This window comes from Dendrobates tinctorius, unplaced genomic scaffold (assembly GCF_039654945.1).
Source record: "Dendrobates tinctorius isolate UK_male_01 unplaced genomic scaffold, ASM3965494v1 ptg000295l, whole genome shotgun sequence".
Lineage (NCBI taxonomy): Eukaryota > Metazoa > Chordata > Amphibia > Anura > Dendrobatidae > Dendrobates > Dendrobates tinctorius.
In genome coordinates this window covers 406,377-427,254 of record NW_027361962.1, presented here as the reverse complement: position 1 = coordinate 427,254, position 20,878 = coordinate 406,377, and the positions used below count along the sequence as shown (strand labels likewise).

General features: G+C 48.0%; 1 protein-coding gene across 6 annotated transcripts in view; it reads left to right on the top strand.

Moving 5' to 3' along the window:
- The window catches only part of LOC141073035 (uncharacterized), a 208,916-nt gene that overhangs the window by 147,525 nt on the left and 40,513 nt on the right, over positions 1–20,878 (top strand). The window lies entirely within an intron of this gene.

The following is a 20,878-nucleotide window of genomic DNA, read 5'->3' as shown; positions in this document are numbered from 1 at the left end:
GAAGCTGGTAACTAACGTACACATCGGGTATCCAAGGGACGCACATCCCTTGGATACCCGATGTGTACATTAGTTACCAGCAGATCGCTGGTCTCCCGCCTGTCACGCAGCGATGCGTGCTGGCCAGCGGGAGACCAGCGACCAAAAAAAAGTCCTGGCCTTTCCTGCAGCGATCAGCGATACCGGCAGGGGGTCCGGTCGCTGATCGCTGTCACACATAGCGATCTCGCTGGTGAGATCGCTGTTGTGTCACAAAAATTGTGACTCGGCAGCGATCTCACTAGCGAGATCGCTATGTGTGATGGGGCCTTAAGCCTACTTCTGAAGCCCGACCTTGAGATGTTATCTGTAGGATCCTCTATTATAAGATTAAAGAGGCCATAATGCTGGCTGCAAGAGAAAAAGGGAATGTGGAGTACGAAGGCCATCAAATCCTGATTCTCTCGGACCTCTCCAAACGCCCCTTGCTGTTGCGCAAGGCCCTAAAACCTTTGTTAACAGAACTAAAAGCGAGAGACATTCCCTATAGATGGGGATATCCCTTTCTACTAACAGCCTTTAACCCCTTCACGACCCAGCCTATTTTGACCTTAATGACCCGGCCATTTTTTACAATTCTGACCAGTGTCCCTTTATGAGGTAATAACTCAGGAACGCTTCAACGGATCCTAGCGATTCTGAGCTTGTTTTTTCGTGACATATTGGGCTTCATGTTAGTGGTAAATTCAGGTCGATAATTTTTGCGTTTATTTGTGAAAAATCGGAAATTTGGCAAAAATGTTGAAAATGTTGCAATTTTCAAATTTTGAATTTTTCTGTTAAACCAGAGAGTTATGTGACACAAAATAGTTAATAAATAACATTTCCCACATGTCTACGTCACAATTTTGGAAACCATTTTTTTTGTTAGGAAGTTATAAGGGTTAAAAATTGACCAGCAATTTCTCATTTTTAAATCAAAATTTACAAAACCATTTTTTTAGGGATCATCTCACATTTGAAGTCACTTTGAGGGGTCTATATGGCAGAAAATGCCCAAAATTGACACCAATCTAAAAACTGCACCCCTCAAGCTGCTCAAAACTACATTCAAGAAGATTATTAACCCTTCAGGTGCTTTACAGGAACTAAAGCAACGTGGAAGGAAAAAATGGACATTTTAGTTTTTCCAACAAAAATTTTCTTTTGGCCTCAATTTTCTCATTTTCACATGGGCAACAGGATAAAAAGGATCCTAAAATTTGTTGGGCAATTTCTCCTGAGTACACCGATACCTCATCTGTTTGGGCGCATGGCAGGGCTTGAAAGGGAAGGACCGCCATTTGACTTTTTGAATGGAAAATTAGCTCCAATCATTAGCGGTTGCCATGTCGCATTTGGAGAGCCCCTGTGTGCCTAAACATTGGAGCTCCCCCACAAGTGACCCCATCTTGGAAACTAGATCCCCCAAGGAACTTATCTAGATGTGTGGTGAGCATTGTGAACCCCCCAAGTGCGTCACAGAAGTTTATAATGCAGAGCCATGAAAGTGGAAAAAAAAACTTGTTTTCCTCAAAAAATGATTTTTTTAGCCTCCAAATTTTTATTTTCTCAAGGGTAACAGGAGAAACTAGACCCCCAAAGTTGTTGTGCAGTTTTTCCTGAGTATGCTGATGCCCTATATCTTGGGGTAAACCACTGTTTTGGCACACGTCGGGGCTCGGAAGGAAGGTAGTACCGTTTGACTTTTTGAACGCAAAATTTGCTGGAATCCATGGTGGCGCCATATCGCGTTTGGAGAGCCCCTGATGTGCCTAAATAGTGGAAACCCCACAATTCTAACTCCAACCCTAAACCCAACACACCCCTAACTCTAATCCTAACCATAAACCTAACCACAACCCTAACCCCAACACACCCCTAACCCCAACCCTAACACACCCCTAACCCTAATCTTAACCCTAATTCTAACCCTAGTTCCAACCCTAATTCTAACCCTAATGGAAAAATAAAAATATTTTCTTTTTTTTATTATTTTTCCCTACCTATGGGGGTGATAAAGGGGGGGTTTATTTACCTTTTTTTATTTTGATCACTGTGATAGGGTTTATCACAGTGATCAAAATGTACCTGGAGTGAATGAATGAATCTGCCAGCAAGCAGATTTGGCGGGCACACTGCGCATGCGCCCGCCATTTTGGAAGATGGGGGAAGACCGAGGGACACCGGGACTCGGGAGACACCGGGGGGGGGGGAATCGGAAGGCAGGGAGAGGAATCAGGAGGCGCGGGGGAGGAATCGGAAGGCGGGGGGAGCAAATACTGATGGCGTCGGCAAATCGCCGCCGTCAGTCAGTGGCGGGGGCAGATCGCCCCTGTCAGTCGTGTGGGGGTAGTCTGATCACTGTCTTCAGCCATGGCCGATGATATTGCAGCATCGGCCATGGCTGGATTGTAATATTTCACCATGTTTCAATGGTGAAATATTACAATCGCTCTGATTGGCTGTTGAAAGTGAAACAGTCAATCAAAGCAATCGTAGCCATGGGGGGCAGAACAACCCCCCTGGGGTGAAGTACAAAGCTTCCTGTACCTGCGGGTCGGGTGACCTTTCATTGGCCCCGGTCACCCAACCCGAGGGAACGCGATCTCCCCATGACACAGCATATGTGTCACAGGCCGGATTGGCACCGACTTTCATGATGCATACGCTGTGTCATAGGTCGGGAAGGGGTAAAGGGAGGCAGGTCAGCAACTTTCCAGAGAATTGGTGACTTGGCTAATTTTTTGGGAAACTTTGAGGTCCCGAAAATTGATCTCCCAGAGTGGCCTCCAACTGTTCGCTTCCAGAGGCTCCACCACTATGGCTTACAGTATAACACTCTAAACAACGAAATAGCAGTGGAATCTCATATGACTCGACAAGAGGACTTTTTACATGTTCTTGTCATGGTTTATTTGCTAGTTAGTAATCCTTTGATATAGTGCATATATGTTCCGTGTTATTTGAACAGGATTTACCTTTATATGTGTCGCACCCCGCAGGGCCTCGGAACCGGGCCGGTTCTGTTAGTTCAAGGGATGTCACGGCAGTGGTGACCCGGTCCGTGGCCCTTGGCGAGCAATTAAATGATGAAGGGAATAGTTATTATGGGGGATTAAATTGTGACGCCACCTGTGGTATTCGACAATAAAGGGGTTAGCTGACGCTGCTTGAAAGAACTCTGGGACTGTTGGTGATGCAGCAGAGTTGTTACAGCTTTCCACCAGCAGAGCTAGGCCCCAGGGCAGTTGTATGTTTTATTTGAAATAGTGGTGACGGTTGTAATGCAGAGTAGATGAAGCAGTAATAAAGCTGAAGACACAGCAGGGTTGCAATTTCCTTTAACCTTTACTTGATTGTCCAGGGTGTAGACCACGGGATCACAGATGGTGAGGGAGATCCGGTTAGCCTGGAAGCAGTTCATGATCCACTGAGCCAGATGGATATGGAGACCTCGCTACTGCGCTATCCTCTGAGGTCCTTGCTGCCTAAAGCTGTGCTTGGTCCTCTATTCCTGCTTTTCTTTAAGCACTTGCCTGTATGGCAGGCAGCTTGAGCCTTTTTACAGGTGTATTTTATGGGGCCAGGAGACCTGCAGTCCCCTGCCCTCCGGATTTAGCTGTCAGGCTCTCATACCCAGGCAGCCAAGGACTCCGGCGTCCAGTTTCAAGCGCTCAGCTCTGGGATGAGCTTACTCTCAGCTCCACTCCCCAAATTCTCCAAATTTCTCCCTTCCTCATTAGACTCTGTCAGCCCTCATTCCCTCTCACTCCCCTCTGACTGACTGAATCTTTCCAGAACAATCTCCTTACCTCAGCACTAACTCCTCCCACCAACTGTCACTCCCTTATGTTCCTCCCCTTTTGATCTGGAGTTAGAACAAGTGTTCGATGCTGGTGCTATCTGGTCAGGGGACCTCTCATTGCTTCCAGGCGTGACATTGCCTCCTGTGAGGGAGGCAATGCCACTGTGCCAAACGGACTCCTAGGGTGCCACATATATACCTTGTCAAGCCCTGTTGAATTTATGGGGGGTGGGAGTGGGAGGGTCATGTATCCGGGCGATGATCTGAATTTTTTCTATTCTTATTTTGTGAAAATATATAGTGTTCTCTCTATCACACTAAAATTGACATTATTGTGTTAAGTTCGAGATGATGAGTATATGATTCTGTTCATAAAGATTTGACACTTGAATGGAGGATTTTGGGGCAGGTCTTCCACCTAGTTTGGGCTTCCTTCCTCCTTGAATGGTGAATAAGTAGTAGTCTACCAATGTCAGCACCAATGTTATTCAGCATGGGGAGCATTTGCTCCACCATAATTACATATGCTTTTCTCTTGCTACTTTTTCTCTTTTCCCCCTTCCCCACTTTTCTCTTCCCATCTTATATCTCACTAATATATCTTAAACTCGCGGTTTCCACTTGCAGGCAGACAATTAGGGGTAGTGGTAATGGGCATTGGAAGATATCTGGACCATGGATAGAATTAAATTTTGTTCCTTTAATGCAAAAGGTCTTAAATGTTCCTGAAAAAAGAAGGCAGATACTTTTTTCCTAATCACAAACAACGAGTCTCGGTATTGTTACTGCAGGAGAAGCATTTTAAATCTGGAGCGATTCCTCAGTGTACCTCAAAATACTATCCTAATTGGTTCCATGGTCCAAATCCATATTCCAAGTCAAAAGGGTCTCGATTAGTGTTGAGCGATACCACCCGATACTGAAAAATATCGTATCGGAATGGATCGGCCGATCTAAAAAAATATCGGGTATCGCCGATTCCGATCCCGGAAGTCCCATTCAAGTCAATGGAACAGAAATACCGGAATTAAAAAAAACCCTTTCTTTCCCTGTAGGTTAATTCTACATGAAGAAAAACTAAGAATAATGTAGAATGTATTGTGGGAGGTGTAGGAGACATTAAAGCCATAGAGGTTTAGACCAATCAAATGGAATAGCAGGTTTTTTGTTTTTTTTTAAAGATGTTCGTAGTTACAAAGTTATTGATTATGTTAAAGTCTTTAATTTTGTGTCAGATATGTATGTTTCACTACTTCCATGCTCTTCACCTTCTTTTTTACTTCTCCCACACTTTCTACTTCATCATCTTCAGCAGCAGCAGCAGTATCTTTTTCATCAACTTCTTCTTCTTTTTCTACTTCTACTACTTCTACTTCTTCTTATTCTTCTTCATCATATTCTTATTTGTGACAGGCATTCCTGTAGTTGTAATCTATAAAATTTTGAAGATAACACCTTCCGTTCAGCCTGTCACAAAAGATTTACAACAGGATTTGTCCGCGTTCAGTTTGGCCTGCAATAGCAGGCCTTTTCCAGGGGCACCACGAGGAGGAACGGACTCACCCCCATACACTGCTTAGTCTTCTTCTGCTTAAAAATTTGATATCATTTGCTCAGATTTTTAGTCTTATGCTTAATGTTCTTCTGCTTTTGTTTTTTATGCTTCTTGGTCTTCTGTTTCTTGTTGTTCTGCATCTTGGTGGTTGTCTTCCTGTTCTTTGTCCTCTTGGTCATCTTCTTCCAGGTCATCTTTTAAGTATTCTTCTGTGTGGCCTTCAGTGTCGTCGTCTTCAGGGTCATTGTCATGGAGATCCATAGTGAGAATAAACAACCATTTCCACAAGTTAGATCTTGGAAAAGTAGCAGTAGTTACAAGAAGGCTGAGGAAATGCTGAGAACCAGCTGACGGTACTGGAACCCGGAGTGGCAGCAGAATGAACAAGAGCCAATGGCACAACTGTGGACCAGCTGACGGTGCTGGGACACGGTTACTAAACAGGAGGTACCTGTGCTCCGAAGCACTACCAAGGACCAGCAGACGTTGCTGGAACTCGGATACCGACAAGGAGGCACCTAGGTCAAAGACTCTGGCGGGAACCAGCTGACGGTGCTGGAACCCAGATCGTTAGCAGAAGCTGCAAGAGGCTATGGAACTAGCAAGGACCAGCTGACGGTGCTGGAACCTGTATGGGCAGCAGAAGGAACAACAGCCAATGGCACAAACGTGGACCAGCTGACTGTGATGGAACATGGTTACTAAGGTACCTGTGCTACAAAGCACTACCAAGGACCAGCAGACGTTGCTGGAACTCGGATACCGACAAGGAGGCACCTAGGCCAAAGGCTCTGGCGGGAACCAGCTGACGGTGCTGGAACCCAGATGGTTAGCAGAAGCTGCAAGAGGCTATGGAACCAGCGAGGACCAGCTGACGGTGCTGGAACCTGTATGGGCAGCAGAATGAACAATAGCCAATGGCACAAACGTGGACCAGCTGACGGTGCTGGAACACGGTTACTAAGCAGGAGGTACCTGTGCTCCAAAGCACTACCAAGGACCAGCAGACGTTGCTGGAACTCGGATACCGACAAGGAGGCACCTAGGCCAAAGGCTCTGGCGGGAACCAACTGACGGTGCTGGAACCCAGATGCTTAGCAGAAGCTGTAAGAGGCAATGGAACTAGCGAGGACCAGCTGACGGTGCTGGAACCCGTATGGGCAGCAGAAGGAACAATAGCCAATGGCACAACCGTGGACCAGCTGACGGTGCTGGAACATGGTTAATAAGCAGGAGGTACCTGTGCTCCAAAGCACTACCAAGGACCAGCAGACGTTGCTGGAACTCGGATACCAACAAGGAGGCACCTAGGCCAAAGGCACTGCCGAGAACCAGCTGACGGTGCTGAAACCCGGATGGGTAGCACAAGGTACCCATAATATACAAAGTTGTGCATCCGCGAGCAGGCCGCAGTTACTGAAACCCACAGTCCTACAGGGGGTGCTTGTCCTATTGGCACTACGTAACCAGCCTTTATTACCAGAACCCGCAGCCCACATAGGAACCACTGAAACTGCAGGCACCATAGACTCGGCTAACCCGACCGCAGCACGACCGGACAACGAGTCTGTGGCAAAGTGACGTTGACACTACCCGGAAACAGCAGGCGTGCTGGAACCAGGCTGGGCAGGAGGGAGTACCCGTGCCAAAGACACTGCTGAGAACCAGCTGACGGTGCTGGAACCCGGATGGGCAGCTGAAGAAACAAGAGCCAATGGCACAACCGTGGACCAGCTGACGGTGCTGGAACACGTTTTCAAAGCAGGAGTTACCTGTGCTAAAAAGAACTACCAAGAACCAGCAGACGTTGCTGAAACTCGGATACCGACATGGAGGCACCTAGGCCAAAGGCACTACCGAGAACCAGCTGACGGTGCTGAAACCCGGATGGATAGCACAAGGTACCCATAATATACAAACTTGTGCGTCCGCGAGCAGGCCGCAGTTACCGAAACCCACAGGCCTACAGGGGGTGCTTGTCCTATTGGCACTACGGAACCAGCCTTTATTACCAGAACCCGCAGCCCACATAGGAACCACCGAAACTGCAGGCACCATAGACTCGGCTAACCCGACCGCAGCATGACCGGACAACGAGTCTGTGGCAAAGTGACGTTGACACTACCCGGAAACAGCAGGCATGCTGGAACCAGGCTGGGCAGGAGGGAGTACCCGTGCCAAAGACACTGCCGAGAACCAGCTGACGGTGCTGGCACCCGGATGGTTAGCAGAAGCTACAAAAGTCAATGGAACTACAGAGAAACAGCTGACGGTGCTGGAACCCGGAGGGGCAGCAGAAGGAACGAGAGCCAATGGCACAACCGTGGACCAGCTGACGGTGCTGGAACACTGCTACTAAGCAGGAGGTACCTGTGATAACAAGCACTACCAAGGACCAGCTGACGGTGCTGGAACTCGGATACCGACAAGGAGGCACCTAGGCCAAAGGCTCTGGCGGGAACCAGCTGACGGTGCTGGAACCAAGCAGGGCAGGACGGAGTACCCGTGCCAAAGACACTTCTGAGTTGCAACTGGCGATGTTGGAGCCCAGGGGTCAATCATGCAGCAGGCTGAGGCCTACTTGGAGCTAGTTTTATATTGGTTGTACACAACTACTGATTTTAACCGGGCTCCACTTGGGCCTCTGGCTCTACACTGTCTCTAGTATTTCCCCTGGCCTCCAACCCCGCCAGTCGCTGCTCTGAAGTGGCGTGTGCACAATCCACACTTGTTCCTGTGTGACTGTGGCTCTGTCACGTCAGTTGATCCACTGATGTGTGTCCGGCAAGGTCTCCTGCTCTGTCCACATTCCCACTACTAGTAATGGGAATGGGGACAGAGCGGCAGACATTGCCGGACACAAATCAGTGGATCAACTGACGTGACTGAGCCACAGTCACACAGGAACAAGTGTGGATTGTGCACACGCCACTTCAGAGCAGCGACTGGCAGGGTTGTAGGCCTGGGAAAATACTAGAGACAGTAGAGGCAGAGGCCTAAGTGGAGCATGGTGGAAAATCAGTAGTAGTGTGAGTTTGCAGGCAGCAGGAGACTTTGCCATCCACACAGCAGGGGAACAGCTGGCATTACTGAACCCCACTTACACAGGAGCAAGTGTTTTTATCTGTGCGGACAGCACTTTCAAGCTACAACTGGCTCTGTTGTAGCCCTGGATCAATGCTCCGAGCAGGCGGAGGCCTACTTGGAGCGAGGAGAAAAATGCGTTGGAGTGTGATTTGGGAGGCAGCTGGAGACTTTGCCATCCACACAGCCGGGGAACAGCTGGCATTACTGAACCCCACTAACAGGAGCAAGTGTTTTTATCTGTGCGGACAGCACTTCCAAGCTACAAGTGGCTCTGTTGTAGCCCAGGATCAATGCTCCGAGCAGGCGGAGGCCTACTTGGAGCGAGAAGAAAAATGCGTTGGAGTGTGATTTGGGAGGCAGCTGGAGACTTTGCCATCCACACAGCCGGGGAACAGCTGGCATTACTGAACCCCACTAACACAGGAGCAAGTGTTTTTATCTGTGCGGACAGCACTTCCAAGCTACAACTTGCTCTGTTGTAGCCCAGGATCAATGCTCCGAGCAGGCGGAGGCCTACTTGGAGCGAGGAGAAAAATGCGTTGGAGTGTGATTTGGGAGGCAGCAGGAGACTTTGCCATCCACACAGCAGGGGAACAGCTGGCATTACTGAACCCCACTAACACAGGAGCAAATGTTTTTATCTGTGCGGACAGCACTTCCAAGCTACAACTGGCTCTGTTGTAGCCCAGGATCAAGCATGCAGCAGCGTAGGCAAACTTGCAGCTGGTTTTATAGAGGTTGTAGAGTACTACAGATTGTTACGGTGCTCCACTATGGCCTGCGGCTCCACTGTCTCTAGTTTTTCCCCTGCCCTCCAACCCCACCAGTTCATGCTCTGAAGTGGCGTCTGCACAATCCACACTTGTTCCTGTGTAACTGTTGCTCAGTCATGTCAATTGATCCCCTGATGTGTGTCTGACAAGGTCTCCTGCTCAGTCCTCAGTCACACTACTAGTAATGTGAATGTGGGCAGAGCAGGAGACCTTGCCGGACACACATCAGGGGATCAACTGACAAGACTGAGCCACAGTAACTCAGGAACAAGTGTGGATTGTGCAGATGCCACTTCAGAGCATGAACTGGCAGGGTTGGAGGGCAGGGGAAAAACTACAGACAGTTGATCCACAGGCCTAAGTTGAGCACAGTTACAAATCAGTAATAGTTTGCATGTGGATGGAGCAGGAGACTTTGCCGTCTACACAGCAGGGGAACAGCTGACATTACTGAACCCCACAGACACAGGAGCTAGTGTGTTTTTCTCTGTGAAGACGACACTTCTGAACACCAACTGGCGTTGTTGGAGCCCAGGATGAGGCATGGAGCAGGGTGAGGCCTGATGGTGTGGGCAGGTGGAGGCAGCAGGACACTTTGCCGTCTACACAGCAGGGGAACAGCTGGCATTACTGATCCCCACTAACACAGGAGCAAGTGTGTGTTTCTCTGGGAAGACGGCACTTCTGAACACCAACTGGCGTTGGAGCCCAGGATAAGGCTTGGAGCAGGGTGAGGCCTGATGGTGTGGGCAGGTGGAGGCAGCAGGACACTTTGCCGTCTACACAGCAGGGGAACAGCTGGCATTACTGATCCCCACTAACACAGGAGCAAGTGTGTGTTTCTCTGGGAAGACGGCACTTCTGAACACCAACTGGCGTTGTTGGAGCCCAGGATGAGGCATGGAGCAGGCTGAGGCTTGATGGTGTGGGCAGGTGGAGGCAGCAGGACACTTTGCCGTCTACACAGCAGGGGAACAGCTGGCATTACTGATCCCCACCAACACAGGAGCAAGTGTGTGTTTCTCTGGGAAGACGGCACTTCTGAACACCAACTGGCGTTGTTGGAGCCCAGGATGAGGCATGGAGCAGGCTGAGGCCTGATGGTGTGGGCAGGTGGAGGCAGCAGGACACTTTGCTGTCTACACAGCAGGGGAACAGCTGGCATTACTGATCCCCACTAACACAGGAGCAAGTGTGTGTTTCTCTGGGAAGACGGCACTTCTGAACACCAACTGGCGTTGTTGGAGCCCAGGATGAGGCATGGAGCATGCTGAGACAAACTTGCTGCACGTTTTAGAGAGGTGGTAGACTACTAATGATTGTAACCGTGCCACACTAAGGCCTCCGTCTCAACTGTGTCTAGTATTTCCCCTTGCATCCAACCCCGCCAGTTACAGTTCTTAAGTGGCGTCTGCACAATCCACACTTCTTCAAGTGTAACTTGGCCTCAGTCACGTCAGTTGATCCCCTGATGTGTGTCTGGCAAGGTCTCCGGCTCTGTCCACATTCCCATTACTAGTAGTGTGAATGAGGACAGAGCAGGAGACCTTGCCGGACCCACATCAGCGGATCAACTGACGTGACTGAGGCTAAGTAACACTGGAACAAGTGTGGATTGTGCAGACGCCACTTAAGAGCTGTCACTGGCGGGGTTGGAGGCCAGGGGAAATACTAGACACAGTGGAGCCAGAGGCCTAAGTGGAGCAGGGTTAAAAATCAGTTGTAGTTTGAATGTGGATGGAGCATGAGACTTTGCCGTCCACACAGCAGGGGAGCAGCTGGCGTTACTGAACCCCACTAACAAAGGAGCTAGTGTTTTTCTCTGTGCAGACGACACATCTGAGCGACAACTGGCTGTGTTGAAGCCCAGGGATTATAGTTCAGGTGGTAGAAATATGAACACAACAGGAGACCTGGATACAATTGCCAACCTATTATTTAGTCGGGAAGAGGACTGGCAAATTCGGGGGAGATCCAGGCCTTGTTCATTTTCAGAAAAGTAAGCCGGTCAACGTTATCGGAAGAAAGTCGCGTGCGATGGTCTGTTAGTACACCACCTGTGGCACTAAAGACGCGTTCCGATAACACACTGGCAGCAGGGCAAGCCAGCACCTCCAATGCATATTGGCTAAGCTCTGGCCATGTATCCAGCTTTGAGACCCAAAATTTAAAGGGGGAAGAGCCATCTGGGAGTACACTCACAGGGCAAGACATGTAGTCTGTCACCATCTGACGGAAACGTTGCCTCCTGCTGACTGGAGCCGTCAGTGATGGTGTAGACAATTGTGGCGGACACAAAACTTTGCACATTTTGGCCATAGTGGTCTTGCTTTGTGCTGAGGCGTTGCCTCTGCTCCCTCTTTGTGCCGAGTTTCCTCCACTGGCTCGACGCACAGAGGTACTTTGTAAAGCAATAGCACCACTGCTGTCGGGTGGAATGGAAAACATGATAGACTGCACCAGTGTTTCTTGGTACTCCCGCATTTTCCGCTCCCAGTTCAACGTTGGTATGAGGGTTTGCAAGTTGTCCCGATAGCGAGGATCTAGGAGGGTGTACACCCAATAATCAGCCGTGTAGAGAATGTGGGCAATGCGGCGGTCGTTTCTCAGGCACTGCAGCATGAAGTCAACCATGTGCTGCAGACTCCCAACTGCCAAAGAACCGCTGTCCCCTGCTTGAGGCGTGATCTCTGCCTGCTCGGCATCACCCCACCCTCGCTGTACATACTGACAAGAGCTTTGTGTACCTCCCTCCTGTGGCGAGATGTCTTCCTCCAGCGACTCCTCCTCATCCTCCTCACAAAGTGTCCCCTGCCTATGCCTTTGTGAGGAACCACGTAGCGCAGACTGTCCAGAAGCAGATGGCATTTGGGACTCCTCATCCTCCACCTCTTCCAAAACCTCATCCCTTAGTGCTTGCAGTGTTTTTTGAAGCATGCAGATAAGGGGGACAGTCATGCTGACTAGTGCATCATCTGCACTCGTCCCTGTCCATGGTTACTGGTCCACGCATCAATGGTCAGATGAACCTTGCTACTGACGGCGTTTAGTAGCGCATGCTTGATGTTTGCCTCCACATGTTTATGCAGGGCAGGGACTGCTCGTCTGCTGAAATAGAAGCGTCTGGGAACGGTGTATTGCGGGACTGCCAATGCCATGAAGTCCCGGAAGGTGTCAGTCTCCACCAGCCTGAATGAGAGCATTTCAAGTGCCATTAGTTTGGCAATGCCAGCATTCAGAGCCAGTGCTCGGGGATGGTGTGCCGAGTATGGCTGCCTTTTCTCCCATGCCTGTGCTACCGATGGCTGCCGAGTGGCCTGGGAGTGTGATGATGACTTTGAACGTGGTGTTGTGGGTGGAATGCCACAGGGTCTCTGGACAACAGTGCCAGAGGTTCTTCCTTGGCGATCCTGTGAGGAAGCCGAACCAGCTGTGTGTGAGCTGGAGGAAGAGGCCCCAACACGAGCTGAAGAGGTGGTAGGTGGTGCTGTACGTTGGCCTACGTCTTCGGTGTGTCTGTGTAATTCCAGCTCGTGCTTGGTCCGCACATGTTTCCACATATTTGTGGTATTGAGGTTGCTGACATTTTTCCCTCTTTTGACTCTCTGATGACACAGCTTGCATTTGACAAAGCAAATGTCATCTGCAACTGTTGTCAAAAAAGGACCACGCACTGCAAGTCTTGGGAGCGCCAGTTTTGCCTTTTGAAAGAGGAATGCTCCTAACGGGTGCCGAAGTGGAGGCTACAGGCAACCAAGTCTTCCCCCTCCGGTTTTGGCCGTTCAGGGAATCTCTTCCTCAGAGCTGCTCCCACCACCTCCCTGTTCCTCACGCCATGGTGGGTCAAGGACCTCATCATCTACACTCCCCTCTTCAAACACCTGCTTCTCCAGGGTTGTCTCGCCAGCACCGTACGCACCAGAAAATGGTAACTGAGTCTCGTCATCATCTGATGCGTACTGAGGTGTGCTGACCAGAGGCACTGGCCCACCCGCCTCTTCAGATTCAGAGGCACAAAGAAGTTGTGCATCACTGCATACTCCCTCTTCTTCACATTCTGGAATGCTGCTTGGCTGGCCCCCTCTTTCCAAACCAACAGATTCCGAGAACAGAAGTAGAGACTGTGATGGCTCCTGTCCATGGCTCTCTGACTGCCTGGGCAGTTTGGCGGGTGGTGAAGAGACAGATGGTTGCTCTTCGGTGCTCTGGCCCTGAGAGGATGTGGAAGGAATTGAAGTCGATGCGTTAGCTGCCATCCATCCGACAACGGCTTCAATTTGTTCCTCCCGCAGCAGTGGGGTATGGTGAGGTCCTACAAAGCTGCGCATAAAGGACTGTTAAAAACTGGGAGTTGCTGACTCACTGGTGCCAACAGCTGGCACAGAATCCCCACGTCCTCTCTCAGCAGAATCCCCACGTCCTCTCCCAGAAGAATCCCCATGTCCTCTCCCTGCTGAAACTCCACGCCCACGGCCATGTGCCTTACTCCCTGCCTTTTTCATCTTGCTAGACTGAGAAAGATAGGCAGAAAAGTACAAAGGGGGGCCTTAGTGTGCTTATTCCTGAACAGCTGGTTACAGGTATAAGAAACGCTAATTTTATGATGTGTGTGTGTCGACTACACTTTAATGGGAGCTAATGTGGCCTACACAACTTTCAAATGTAGTGTTTGGTGAACTTTTTTTTTTTTTTTTTGGGTTTAGGAAAAAAAACTTTAAGGATGTGACAAAAGATTTTAAAGTCAGAGTATCACCAACTTTCTGGAGCTATTACAATGCAGGCAGGTTACCTACAATGCAAAAGATGAGGCTCCAAAAAAATTGTAATACTAATCTGGCTGCAGCTGAAGGGCACAAGCCAGAAAAAAGGCTCCTGTATCTACTCCTATATAGTGTTTGCAACCAACCAACTTTGATGGATATGGATGGATGCACACTAATAGGAGAAGAAAAAATAAGCTGCAATTACAGCAAATTACGTGTGAGCAGTAACGCACGCTGAGCGTCCTACAACCAGACGTAGCTGTAGGACACACTACTCAGCGTGAGCTGCACTCACACACAGAGACCTCTCAGACAGCCGTGAACAGTGCAGCTAAGTGGGCACTAGCACTGACAGGCTGCAGAAAGGCTCCGCTGTCTACTCCTACAGTGTTTGCAACCACCGTATATGGATACGGATGGAAGCACACTAATAGGAGAAAAAATGAGCTGCAATTAAATCAAAATATGTGTGAGGCAGTAACGCACGTTGAGCGGCCTACAACCAGACGTAGCTGTAGGACACAATACTCAGCGTGAGCTGCACTCACAGTCAGAGACCTCTCTGACAGCCTAGAACAGTGCAGCTAAGTGGGCACTAGCACTGAAAGGCTGCAGAAAGGCTCCGCTGTCTACTACTAGTGTTTGCAACCAACGTATGTGGATACGGATGGAAGCACACTAGATAGAATTTTTTAAAAATAAGCAGCTCAAAAAAAAAATTATGTATGAGGCAGCAGTGAGGCACGCTGGGCGTCCCACAACCAAACGTGGCTGAAGGACCCACTCCACAGCGTGAGCTGCACTCACACAGCCCTTGCAGACAGCTGTGAACACTGCTGCTAGGGCTAAGAAAGCTACAGTGGTGGTTTATGTAGCCTGGGTAAAGCACAATATGTTTTCTATGATCGCTATTTCTAACTGTCCCTCACAGTCTTCAACAGCAGCCTGTCCCTAACTGAATTCACAGCAGAGTGACCAGAAATGGCGGCGTGGTGGCTTTTATAGTGCATCATGATATCATTTCAGCAGCCAATCACAGCCATGCCAATAGTTAACATGCCTACAAGCCTAACAGGATTTGCCCACACTTCTGAGGATTACCATTGGCTGAATCAAAGCCAGCGGGCTGATAGCATTATGGGAACTTCCGATTCCGGTATCCGATATGAAAAAAGTATCGGAAGTCAGTATCGGAATTCCGATACAGCTAATACCGGCCGATACCCGATACTTGCGGTATCGGAAAGCTCAACACTAGTCTCGATAGCTTTTCACAAATCTTTTATGCCTGAGCTATTAGACTCAATAATTGATACAGAGGGCAGATTTATCTTTTAGTTAATCTCATGGGCATCCGACAGATTTGTAATAGCTAATGTTTATGTCATGGTTCAGAATGCTGGGCAGGCGGGTTAGGAGTTAAGGGAGAGAGCCTCTCTTTGGTTCCGGGGAGGGTTTTTATAGCCTCAGGTGAGCTCCCTCCCCTGTCGTTTATACTCCTAGTGTGAGTGAGCCCGACCCTGCTCCGTTTATGCCTTTCGCCTGTTCCCGTACGTTTGCCTGGTGTACGACCTGTTTTTGGACTCGGTTTACGTCTCTTGGATTCTGACTTTGTTCCTGCGTGCTCGACCCGTGTATGACCCCCTGGCTTTGTCTTGACCTCTCTACGTTTGTTCCTCTGGTACCTCTGCTGCTATCTCGTGTGCTGACCCTCTGCTTCTCCTGACTATTCTCTGATTCTCACTCCTGTACTGCGTTGCCTGACCCGTGCATGACCCCTTGGCTCGTCTGATTACTGTTAGAGATTAATCTCTGTATAGCGCTGATTCCTCTGACCAGCGCTGCTGCATCTCGGAGGTGAGCTCCGCCCACTCTCCTGACGTGCGGTCACATGGTAGGAAGGTCCTGCGGGCACTGAGCGCTTCTCTGCCGCTCCACCCCTCCTGCAGGTTCTGTAGCAGGATTTCTCACCTGACGCTGTGCTCCTGCCCGGCTTCTGACTACCGCGCCTCCAGTGCCCTATCTATCTGAACAGAGATCACTGCCACCTGACAGGCACACCACTCCTGACTGCTGTCACGGTAAGTGTGACAGTTTACTTTCCTGACCAAGGACAGCAGAAATTTGGTGCAGAATGTAGGAGACATCTTGGTGAGTTTCCTGGCTCCTCTCCTGTGATCCTCGGGGGAGACTTCAACATGCCCTTGAATCTAACAGTAGATGTCTCTTCCGGTAAGTCCTCTTACCCACCAGCTTCCATTAAACACATAAGAAAACAGATATTTAGCCTGAAGCTGGTGGATGTCTGAAGGGTCCTCCTTCCTGATTCCAAAGATTTTAGTTTTTTTTCACATATTCATAATATCTATAGCAGAATTGACTATTTCTTCATATCAAATAGTCTATTAGATTGGCCAGTGAAGGCGGACGTGGGGTCAATATTATGGTCAGACCGTGCTCCTATATACTGTACTTTTCAATCGTACTAAATAATTCAGAGGTATCATGCTTCTCCTGGTGCCTAAATGAGAATCAATTGCAGGACCCCATCTGCAAGTCTGAATGAGAGCAAACAATAATTATAAGGAGATCATGAGGCGGATCCCACGTCCTCTTCTATCAAATGGGAAACTTTGAAGAGCGTCTTGAGAAGTGTACTCATTTCTCATGAGGTGCGCCTTAAAAAAGCTAGAGCGGCAGAGATAGTTGAATTTTCAAATCCAAAAACTAGAAAAGCAGCACAAACGTGACCTAGACACCAATACTTTTGCTCACCTATCTAGACTGAAACAAAAGTTGTTAGCTTTAATAGATCAGAAGTCAAGATACTTTAAAGAACGTGTCAGGAATTGCTTTTACCAATTTGGGAATAAAAGCGGGAGATTATTGGCAAAATCTATTAACCCGTGCACACCTTATACTAACATTCCATATATTAAAAACAAGGAAGGGAAGAAGGTTCACAGCAGGAGAGACATTCTCTCCTGCTTTGGGGACTATTACAAAGAATTGTATAATATAGGTGGTCATCACAAGGATATGACTATTCAGTGGCCCCGCAATAAAATAAAATCATACTTGCAACAGACCAAACTACCTACAATATCAGAGGACAAGTTGTCGGAGTTGGAAATGGACTTTTCATTGGAGGAAGTCTCTGAGACTATTAATGAAATGAAAAAGGAGAAGAGCCCAGGACCAGATGGGTATTCTGCGAGATTTTACAAACAATTTTCAACTTTACAAAGTCCAATATTTTTAAATATGTGCAACTTTAGTTCATCGGGAGGTTCTTTTCCTTCTCAGTCATTGGCCGCTCATATTGCTGTACTCCCCAAACCAGGTAAAGATCCCTCTACATGTAGCAGTTATCGTCCAATTTCTTTGATAAATCTAGATATTAAAATATATGCAAAAAAGGGCGTGCCCTAGGACCCTGGCTATGTAGGCAGCAGGAGTCCAGAGCTCCCGGTCTGATATCTTAACACCTCCGTACCATGCCTGGATTTGTCTTGGTGTTACTCAGGCAACGTTGTACACTGCCGCTTCTGCTGCTTTTATTGATGCACGCAATCAGCGTGCGCATCTCCATGGCAACCCCTCTTCATTTCCGGTTGAACCGCCAACACCACTTCCGGTTTATGCCCGCTATTTAAACAGCTTTTCTATTGTGCCCCCTGACAACGGTGTTCCGAAACGCGCGTTGGGGTGGACCCAGGGATTCTCTGCTCACCATCTGCCACTGAGTCCAGGTAATAATATATATTGTGCACATATGTGTATATGTACCTTTGATTTCTGCCTGGATTCACTAACTTGCAGCCTGGCTACCCACTATGGGCAGTACACTAAGTGATATTTGTTACTAGGCTTCTTTTTCTGTATTATATAGCATATATTACTGTTTTGTAATTATGAGTACATGTAAGTGCAGTGGTGGCAACGTGGGCCTCTGTGTCCCTATTGGCTGTTAATGTTTTTATGGCCTTATAGCATGTTGTTTTTGTACCTTGCCTCGCTATTCAATAAAGCAATTCTATTCTGACCCATAGTTGTATTTTTGGATTTGTTCCCTCCCCTTTCTCTTATGTAGCACATTACTACCTACAATATCAGAGGACAAGTTGTCGGAGTTGGAAATGGACTTTTCATTGGAGGAAGTCTCTGAGACTATTAATGAAATGAAAAAGGAAAAGAGCCCAGGACCAGATGGGTATTCCGCGGGATTTTACAAACAATTTTCAACTTTACAAAGTCCAATATTTTTAAATATGTGCAACTTTATTTCATCGGGAGGTTCTTTTCCTTCTCAGTCATTGACCGCTCATATTGCTGTACTCCCCAAACCAGGTAAAGATCCCTCTACATGTAGTAGTTATCTTCCAATTTCTTTGATAAATCTAGATATTAAAATATATGCAAAAGAGGGCGTGGCCTAGGACCCTGGCTATGTAGGCAGCAGGAGTCCAGAGCTCCTGGTCTGATATCTTAAAAGCGACCCATAAAGCGACTGGATGTCCACTCAAAGTATTTTATTCATTGATCCCTGACCACCCTGGACCACTTTGATTCTACTATCAAGCTCCTTTGTCCAAGGAAAAGTGAAGTTTCAATTTTCCAGGAGCCAACGGTGAGAGCAGTGGGGAAGTGGCGGAAGGATACCACTATGTGCCATGGCCTTTCCTGAGGAGAAAAGTTTACGTGCAGTGATTATCTGACAAGAAAATAACTAGATTCATCATCCCCTGTTCTGAGGTACCCGTTTTTATTGTTTAAAAAGAAGCACAACCATGTTCTGGACTTTCAATCCCAGCGGGCCTGCAGAGTGACAGAGCGGGGCTGAGGGGCAGAGTGATACCGCTCTCCACCGTGAGCTCCTTTGAAGAGAGGATCTAAAGACAAGCGCGGGCTCCCCTCAGAGAAGACCACTGGGACTGGCTTCTTAAAATCTTAAGGTACCCATTGCCACCCATTCCGGGGCACACCCGGTTCCTGGTCCTCTGGAGTCTGCATCCAGGCAGCACATTGGCCAGATCTTCATCCGCGGCGTGTGAAAATAGTCCCGACAGCTGCATAAGGTTATACTGCAGTGGGAATAACTTTAGTGCAGCGGTTCACATTGCGGGAGGACTACCTATCCCCTAATCGGAGACACACCAACGGTCCTGCCTTTTGACCCCAGCAGAAGGACCTGCAGCGCGAAGGAGCGGTGCTGAGTGGTGGAGTAATACCGCTCACCATTAGTGCGTTCCCTCAGGCTACAATTTTTAAACGGTGTGCACGTTCCTCTCCCTGTGGAGACCAACAAGACCGACTCTCCTGACCTCGGGGCACCCCTGGCTACCCGCTAAACCGAAGCACCCGATTTTCAGCGCCTTAGACCGGTGTTCAGGTGACGCGCCAATTAGATCTACATCTGCAGCATGTGAAAATAGTCCCTGCAGCGATACGAGGACAAGCAGTACGGGTCCTGCGCTGAAGTGGCTACAGCTCCTGGTGCATTACTGCTACTCCTCTCTACCTTTTGAGAGCACCCTGTTGAATCCTATTATATACTACACCGGGTTGGACCTCTTTATTGCAGATTGTACCAGTGGTGTGCTTGTATCACCTGGAAAATGAACAGGCTTTGTTACTAAGTCACAGAGGACCCTGCGCATAGCTTAGTTAGGTTCCCTTACACAGTCCTTTCTATGCAGGAATAACTTCCTGAGGATACCTTGTCGGTGCAACATCTGGCTTTTAAAGGGACATTCACCAGCTTCTTTCTCCCTAACCTTGTAGCAGTTCCTATAAAATTACAGGATCTGACTTGTTGGACTTTACAGTCATTTAAGCTACATGTATATTTGTCTTATTTTGTAATGCTATCTTGCTACAATATTCTTGTGGGGGATATTCTAAGAGTCTATTATTAGCCTTTAATATCTCGTTTTGTCAATTCAATACTTTTTTTTTGAAGACTCGTACATACCTTATATTATTCTCGTATATTTCTGTCTGAAATCTAGTAATACCTACTCCACATCTCATTGAGTTTATTCCTAAAAATTGAACTCTAGTACTTCATTTAATTCTTGTATAAACCCTGCCGTAGGGGCACTTGAACAAAATGTATGCTGCAACACTGAGAAACAAAACTAAGGCTCAAAAAAATTCTATGTCACACATGGGGCAATCTCAAAGTCATATGAAGACTTTCCTAGCCTGTTAACCCCGGGCAAGTCGAGATCCCCATTGAAGGGAGATGAGTCGAGGTTTTCCTTTCAAAAACAATTGCAGATCCCAACCTATAGTAAATTTACTAAGGGGGGTAATGGCTCTGGTTTAAAAAGTTCAGTGTCAAAATCTCAAACTAATATGCCCTCCTCTAAAGGTAACTTTAAAGGGGCAGCCAGCCCTCCAGACCTGATTAATTCTCCTTTAGAGGGGATGGACACCACTATTTTGGTTAAACGAAAAGTTCATGATGACCAAGAGAGCACACCCCATTCTTGTGCTGCGGAATCTGAAAGTTTCTTGGATGATTATTACCCTAACAATAGACTGAAGAGACAGAGGGTTAAAAGAACACGCGACACTGTGACAACAATAATGGCAGTGGCACCCCTTCACTTTATTTGGACCAATATCTTGGTTCTTGTAAACAAGTTACAGAAGATTTTCTAGTAGGGGTTTTCAAATCCTTTAGTGACGCTATGAAAATAGGGTTCGATACACAAACCAGGACCCTTCAGGACACATGTATCAGTTTTAACCAAAAACTTGAAAAACATGACAAAAGATTGACTACAGTAGAGGAGGACACTAGATTCCTCCCCAAACAGAATTCGGTGCTTCAGGAAGAGGTCTTATTTCTTAAAAATAAACCGAT